We start from the raw sequence: 6,871 nt of genomic DNA on the forward strand, positions 1-6,871 counted from the left end.
AGCAGAGAGGGGGCAAGGAGGCCATGGTGGATAAAAATCAATTATTTAAAAAAAAATAGATTTATTTTATTTCAATCGGATTTTTTTGATAAAATGCTTTTCGAGGAAAAAAACCTATCTAAAGATAGTTTTAATTAAGATACATTATATCTTAAAGATATCTCATCATGGAATAGGGATTATAAATTCTAATTCTATAGTATGAGACAATATATTCATATAATGTTTAAGAAAAATTTTGTAAATGAGTTATAATAGTTCATGGATTAGGGACCCAACTTTATGGGGCTCCAGGGGCTTCTGTATAGATTTAACCAAAATAATCTTTCTATCTACCCAATGGGACTCGATATCTTCTAGACTGAGCACTATCAGAGATGCTTAGTTTTGTAGTTCTTAAACTGTGGATTTGTGTCTCCAGAGATAACATGCTTGCTAACAGCAAAAAAGTTTTAAAATAAATAATATATAGAGGTGAGAAATAACAGACCTCAACCCTATTGTCCCTCTGCAAATTTGTGTACACAGACTCAATCCCTTACATCTTTCTAAAGTGAAAAGTTTCAAAAAGTTCAATGAATAGAAGATTGTTGAGGGTGGAATTGATCTGGACAAGGAGAAGTCTGGAGATAAATGTGAGAAGGGAGGGACAGGCAGTAGAAACAAAAATGAAACTGTTTGAGCAGCAACAGAGGGTCCTGTGGCACCTTTAAGACTAACAGAAGTATTGGGAGCATAAGCTTTCGTGGGTAAGAATCTCACTTCTATCTGTTAGTCTTAAAGGTGCCACAAGACCCTCTGTTGCTTTTTACAGATTCAGACTAACACGGTTACCCCCCTGATGTTTGAGCAGCATATTCCACAAGGCTTGAGGTCTTTCTGCGTGTAGCCTTCATTGATTTGAGATCTACCATACCATTCTCTCACTACAAGGGAAAACCTACAATGGCAGCAGGCCATAAAAGAGACTCAGTTTGGGAATATTTTAATGAAGTTCCTCTACCTGGGGGTAAGACAGGCATGCACACAATATGCAAACAGCACAACAAAGAAATGTAAGGCCTGGTTGCCCAAATAAAACAACATCATGAGAAGTGTTCCTTCTCAGGAGGAAGCTGCGTTGAAGATGATGAAAGGAACATATCTGAACATGCAGGATCTTCAGGTTGGTAAACATTTTTATTTCATACTTCTTTCTTAAGGACTGCCTGTCGTCCTTCTGGACTATTCTTGAATTCTCATGTTTGAGCAAAAAATACAGTTGTTACTCTATGGTACTATCATTTTAGATGCAGTTGTGATAAAAAATAAATAGCTGAAATAGGCAGATCTTCCTTTTACAATTTCACCTTTAAAGCAGTACTGCATGTCACTGAATGCAATAAGTAATAATAATTAAATAACTGCATTGACTTATTTTGTTTAGGAGACTCCATCCTCAACATACAGGATTCTGAAGACTATCCATCTTCAAAATCACCATCATTTTCTATAGTTTCAGAGTTATCTGCCAATGATAGTGTTTCAGTCACATCATATATGTCACATAGCCACAGTATATCACCTGTAGCAAAAAGAAAAAAAAAAACTCCATCATCCAGAAACAACCATAGATAAGTTTGTGATAAGAACCAGCAGATTACAAAAAGAGGTAATTGATGAAAAAATTGCCCGGTTGTTTATGCAACAAACTCTCCTTTCCATATGATTGAGAACCCACACTTTATTAATACGGTTCAGTCATTAAGAACAGGATACAGTCCACCCAACAGAGCGGATGTTGCAGGCAAATTGCTGGATAAAGTGTATGAAAGAGAAATTGAGCAGTGTGCAAAAGGTCTAGAGCAGGGGTAGGCAACCTATGGCACACGTGCCGAAGGCGGCATGCGAGCTGATTTTCAGTGGCACTCACACTGCCCAGGTCCTGGCCATCGGTCTGGGGGGCTCTGCATTTTAATTTAATTTCAAATGAAGCTTCTTAAACATTTTAAAAATCTTATTTACTTTACATACAACAATAGTTTAGTTATGTAATATAGTCTTGTAGAAAGAGACCTTCTAAAAACGTTAAATTGTATTACTGGCACACGAAACCTTAAATTAGAGTGAATAAATGAAGACTCGGCACAACATTTCTGAAAGGTTGCCAACCCCTGGTCTAGAGGGTAATTGTTAACCTGAGTCTTGATGGGTGGAGCAATGTCCACAATGATCCTGTTTATGTGCTTGTGTGACAATAGAAGAAGGGAAGGTCTTCCTTACAGAAACAATTGATACATCAGGAAATGCACATAGCCGAATGCACACTGCTACAAGAAGTAGCAGTAAAAGCTATAACAAACCGTGAAAAAAAATTCAAATGTCTAGTACGCAGCTTGGTCACAGACAATGCTGCAAATGTATCCAAGATGTGAAGAAATTATTTAGAAGAGAGTCCCGAGCTAATAACATACAGTATCTGTGCTCATTTGATGCACCTCCTCGCCAAAGACTTCAGTGTTCCAGAAATAAAGGCTAACGCTGTTGAAATTACAAAATACTTGCGAAACAACCACTTTGCAGCAGCTGTTCTGAAAAAAGTGGGAGGAACCAGCTAACTCTCCCACAAAACGTGATAGAACTCAGTAGTGGACTGTTTTGAGCACTATATCAAGAACTGGCCTAATCTGACAACAGTTTGTGAACAAAATCATGAAAAAATAGATGGCACTATCATAGCCAAAGCTCTCAACACTGGCCTTAAGAGAAATGTTAAACACATGCTGAGTACCCTGAAGCCTATTTCTGTAGCCTTGAACAAAATGCAGGGAAATAGCTGCTTTATTGCTGATGCTGTTGAAATTTAGAAGGAACTGAGTGAGATCTTAAAAAAGAGAAAATATGCAATGACAGAGTTAAATTATAAGCATTAAAAAAAAAAGAGAGAGACAAGCACTATCTCCAGCTCATTTTCTTGCAAATATTCTCAATACTCGGTACCAGGGTCAAACCTTAACTGCTGAAGAAGAGAAGTTGGCTACGTCATGGACATCCAGCAATCATCCCTCCATAATGCCAACTATAACAAACAGAACTAAGGGTGAACCATTCAAGAAATATATGTTTGCTGATGATGTTTTAAAGAAAGTCACACCAGTGAACTGCTGGAAGTCACTTAAGCACTTGGATTCAGAGACTGTTGAAGTGATAATCTCACTTTTAACAGCAGTAGCTTCCTCTGCCAGCGTAAAAAGAATATTTTCTTCCTTTGAACTAATTCATTCCAAATTTACAGCCCAAACAACTCCATTCTAGAGACTATCCAATCAGCAGAGAAGTACAAAAAAGTTACAGAAAGAGGTTGGATGTAGTAGTAGACAGGAATTTCGTCTAAGATTTACCAATAAGTAGACTTTTTTTCAAACCGTCTCAGCATTACAGGCTTCATTCTATAAAAGCCAAACGTTAAGAAGATAATGAATCATATGCCACTTCTAGCACTTTAATCCCAAACATTTCAGATTGTGACAGATTGTCCCAATTGTCTGCTTGACTTTAAAAATAGGTGAAGAAAGAAAAAAAGACTGTGATGATGAAGAGAGGAATTAAACTTCAGAAGGAAAACTATGTTGAGATTACACACATAATAGCCCAGCTGGGCCTACAAATGTACAACCTGTCAGGCTGCACACACAGCCATTCCACTCATGAGGAGACCAATGCTAATATAGCAAAACAAGCAGGCTGCCAGACCATTCTGTGGCCCTGAAGCTGCAAGCTGCTCTACATAGGCAGACCCATGCACCTGTGGAGAGCTGCAGTGAAATCAAGGGGTCAGGCCACCTATAGCTACATACAGGATCAGGGTCTACATAACCAGTAGTGAGTGCCAGTGGCTGAAACACAATAGTCTTGTATACCAGTAGCCTGGAATAATAGAAGCAAACCAAGGTATTCATGGTAATCATCGAAGAGGAAGAGAACGACTCTTGTCCCACTAGGTGCTCTCTTATCCTTCAATCACATGCCAACCTGGCACTGAACAATACTAAGAAAAACTGAGTTTTTCAAGCACCAATGCCAGCACATGCGAGCTGAACGGCAGACTGTGTGCAGATATTTTTACCACCACGCCGGACGCCCAGTCTACACTATAGTTTCCAAAACTGGAAGTGCTGATGCTGAACATTTTTTCTCTCTCCAGTGTCAACACATTTTAAGAGCAGGTGTAAAAGAGGTTTTCTATCAGCCTGGCACAGCAATGCTTGAGACCATTCTTCAAGGGCAGTATCCCCTGGATGACACTTCGGTGTTCAAATACACATTGAGTGTCAGAAAACCCAATGCAAGAACCATAGGTAATGAGGATCAAAAGGATTTTTTTAATCCACACACCATGGTATGAACAGTGTTTTAAAGTTACAAGCTGAGTCACATATATTTAAGAAAAAAATTACATTCTACTAATTATAATTCTGTATTACTTTCAAAATACAGCAATTTGAAACGACTACCATAAACAGTCTCACTAGTTAGATTATCCCTGCATGGTTTCACATTACAGTTAAACAAAGTATATCTCAAGGTAGGTCATGCTGTTTCAAATATAGTATGCATTATTATTGATGTTATTTGTACTTGTGGTCAGGAGTAGAACAGGTCTAAAACTGACAGACAAAACATCTCAAAACAGAAACTGACTGAAAATAAAGATTTTTTTTTTTAAAAGTGAAAAGACACCTTCTAATCAACATTATCTATCTACAGACTTTCTGCACATAAATTGGCAAAAGAGGGGGGTACTTAAGTGTTTTCCCCACTGTTTCTCAGGGTGTGACTACAAACTAGCATTTTTATTCAAACTTCCCACTGTTTCGCTCCCACCAGCACAGCTCTACCAGAGGTACAGTAGCCGTAAAGGAAGAGCTAGTACAGACAGGCCACTGATGTTTCAGCCACAGTATTGTCTAACGCTAATTACGGCAAGTCTAGATGAGTTAAGACGTGCCAGTGGCTTCTGAAAAGAACTCTGCATAAGCCCACCTAGCCACTACTGCCAGCAGCAGAACTGCAATGGTGAGAAATTTGAAGAAAAATGCTAACGTAAACAAGGCCTTAATCAGAGATCTTCTCTTCCAGAAGAAACAAAAACATTAGTTCTGTTCACTGCTACTTTTTACCACGCGCAATGTGCCAAATGCTGAGTTAACAGCACTATCAATTGCCACTGAACCACATATAACAGGGAGTAAGCAGAGTTCTCCCCATTTGGAGGAAGAGCATGAAGCTCCTGTGTAACTAAAAGAGAACTTCCAGTCTCAATGGTTTCCACCTCTGGGGCAGCCCAAGTTCTTAGAACAGAAGTGGGAAACACACCAAAGTTTAAGGATAAGTACTTGCCCATGTCAACAAAGCAGGGCAACTTAGCGCTCTTCAGCCGTAACTCCTCACTGGGGTGGGGACGCGCTGGAGAAGGGCCCTGGGTCAACCTCCCTCCCGACACGAGTTTCCTGCACAGGTGCAGAGCTGACACACGCTTGCCTTGTTGTCATTCGGAAGCCCAGCAAGCCCGACAGCGTCTCCCCGTCTGGAGCGTGGGAGCCGCAGGAGGCAAAGCGGAGCCTGGGGTGGGTGGGGTTTCGCAGCGCTACCTGAGCCCCAACGCCTCGTCAGAGCCAGAGCGACAAACAAGCGCAGGCACCCAAACGAAGCGAACAAAAAGCCGCCCCGGCACCCGGGGACCAGTTCAGCCCCGCGGCGCGCTGCGGGCCCGTCTGCCGGTGCCCTCGTCCCCAGCCCCTGGGCGCCTCGCTGCCCCCGCGCACGGCACCCACCCGCGCCTCCCCCTGGCCATGCCCCACTAATGCAGCCCGCCCCCACCCGCGGCGCCTCTGACCTGCTGGCGGCGGCACCTCGGCGGGGCCCTGGCTGTGTCCGCCCGGCGACCGCGGAGCGAGCTGTCGCCTCTCTCCCGCCGCGGCTCGCTGCTCGGGCGGGGGCGGCTCCACACACGCCAGCGACGCGCCTCCAGGCTGGGCCGGGCCTGGCCACCCCGCCCTGTGCGCGGAGGGGAGGGTGCAGCTCCCCCGGTGACTCCGCCTCCCTCCCCCAAAGCGACACTGCGTCTCCTGCCCTGCACCCCTCAAACATGCCGCCCACCCCCCAGGGACTCGCACAGGCTGCATCCGCCCCGCCTCGAGAGTGTGCTCCCCAGCCCCCCCCAGGACGTGCTTCCCCATCACCCACCCACCGCCCCGCCTCCAGGGGGCACTCCCCAGCGCCCTGCCACCGCCCCTGCATACCCTGGTGCGGGGCTCCCACCCAACCTGACCCAAACCTCGCGGGGGCGGGGAGGGGAAGGACCACGACACAGCTCCCTTCAACTATTTCTCACCTGCGCTCTTCCCTGGGTCTGTAGTTCCGACCTCACTGGCCACTCATCATCCATCCTGTGCCTACAGTACCCAAGCACACCCTTCACCACTTGGGCCCTGATCCTGGAAACACACGCGTGTTTACCTTTATTATCCTGAGTAGTCCCACTGAAACCGGGATCGGTGGCAGTATGGGGGCCAAGTTGAGCAAGAAGTGGGAAGTACTCCCAGTATGTAGTAACTACAGGGATTGAGACCAAGCAAGACTGTAAAATCCACCCAATGACAAACACCCTTTTATTCTTCTTCTTTAAAATGGGGGGAAAGTGAAGTCACTGCAAAAAAGCAACTTACTGTTAAAATAGCAATAAGCCTCTCCAGGGTATAAGTCAGTAGGGTTTTGGCATGCAGGTTCTGCCACCTATGAAATGCACCAATAGGCTATTAATGCACACTGTCATAAGGCTTATTGCTATTAGAGTATGGTTCATTAATTTTGCTTCTTGCTTTCTTAAAAT

The 6,871-nt window shown here is 43.9% G+C and overlaps 1 protein-coding gene across 9 annotated transcripts in view; it reads right to left on the minus strand.

Annotated features, from left to right (window-relative positions):
- MBNL2 (muscleblind like splicing regulator 2) overlaps positions 1–6,003 on the minus strand; it is a 146,134-nt gene extending 140,131 nt beyond the window's left edge. For all 9 annotated transcript variants that reach the window (XM_034758244.1, XM_034758245.1, XM_034758242.1 and 6 more), the window contains exon 1: positions 5,876–6,003. The gene's annotated coding sequence lies outside the window, so the exon portion shown is untranslated. The remainder of the gene's footprint in view (positions 1–5,875) is intronic.
- Between the last annotated feature and the right edge of the window lie 868 nt (positions 6,004–6,871).

This window comes from Trachemys scripta, chromosome 1, assembly GCF_013100865.1.
Source record: "Trachemys scripta elegans isolate TJP31775 chromosome 1, CAS_Tse_1.0, whole genome shotgun sequence".
Lineage (NCBI taxonomy): Eukaryota > Metazoa > Chordata > Testudines > Emydidae > Trachemys > Trachemys scripta.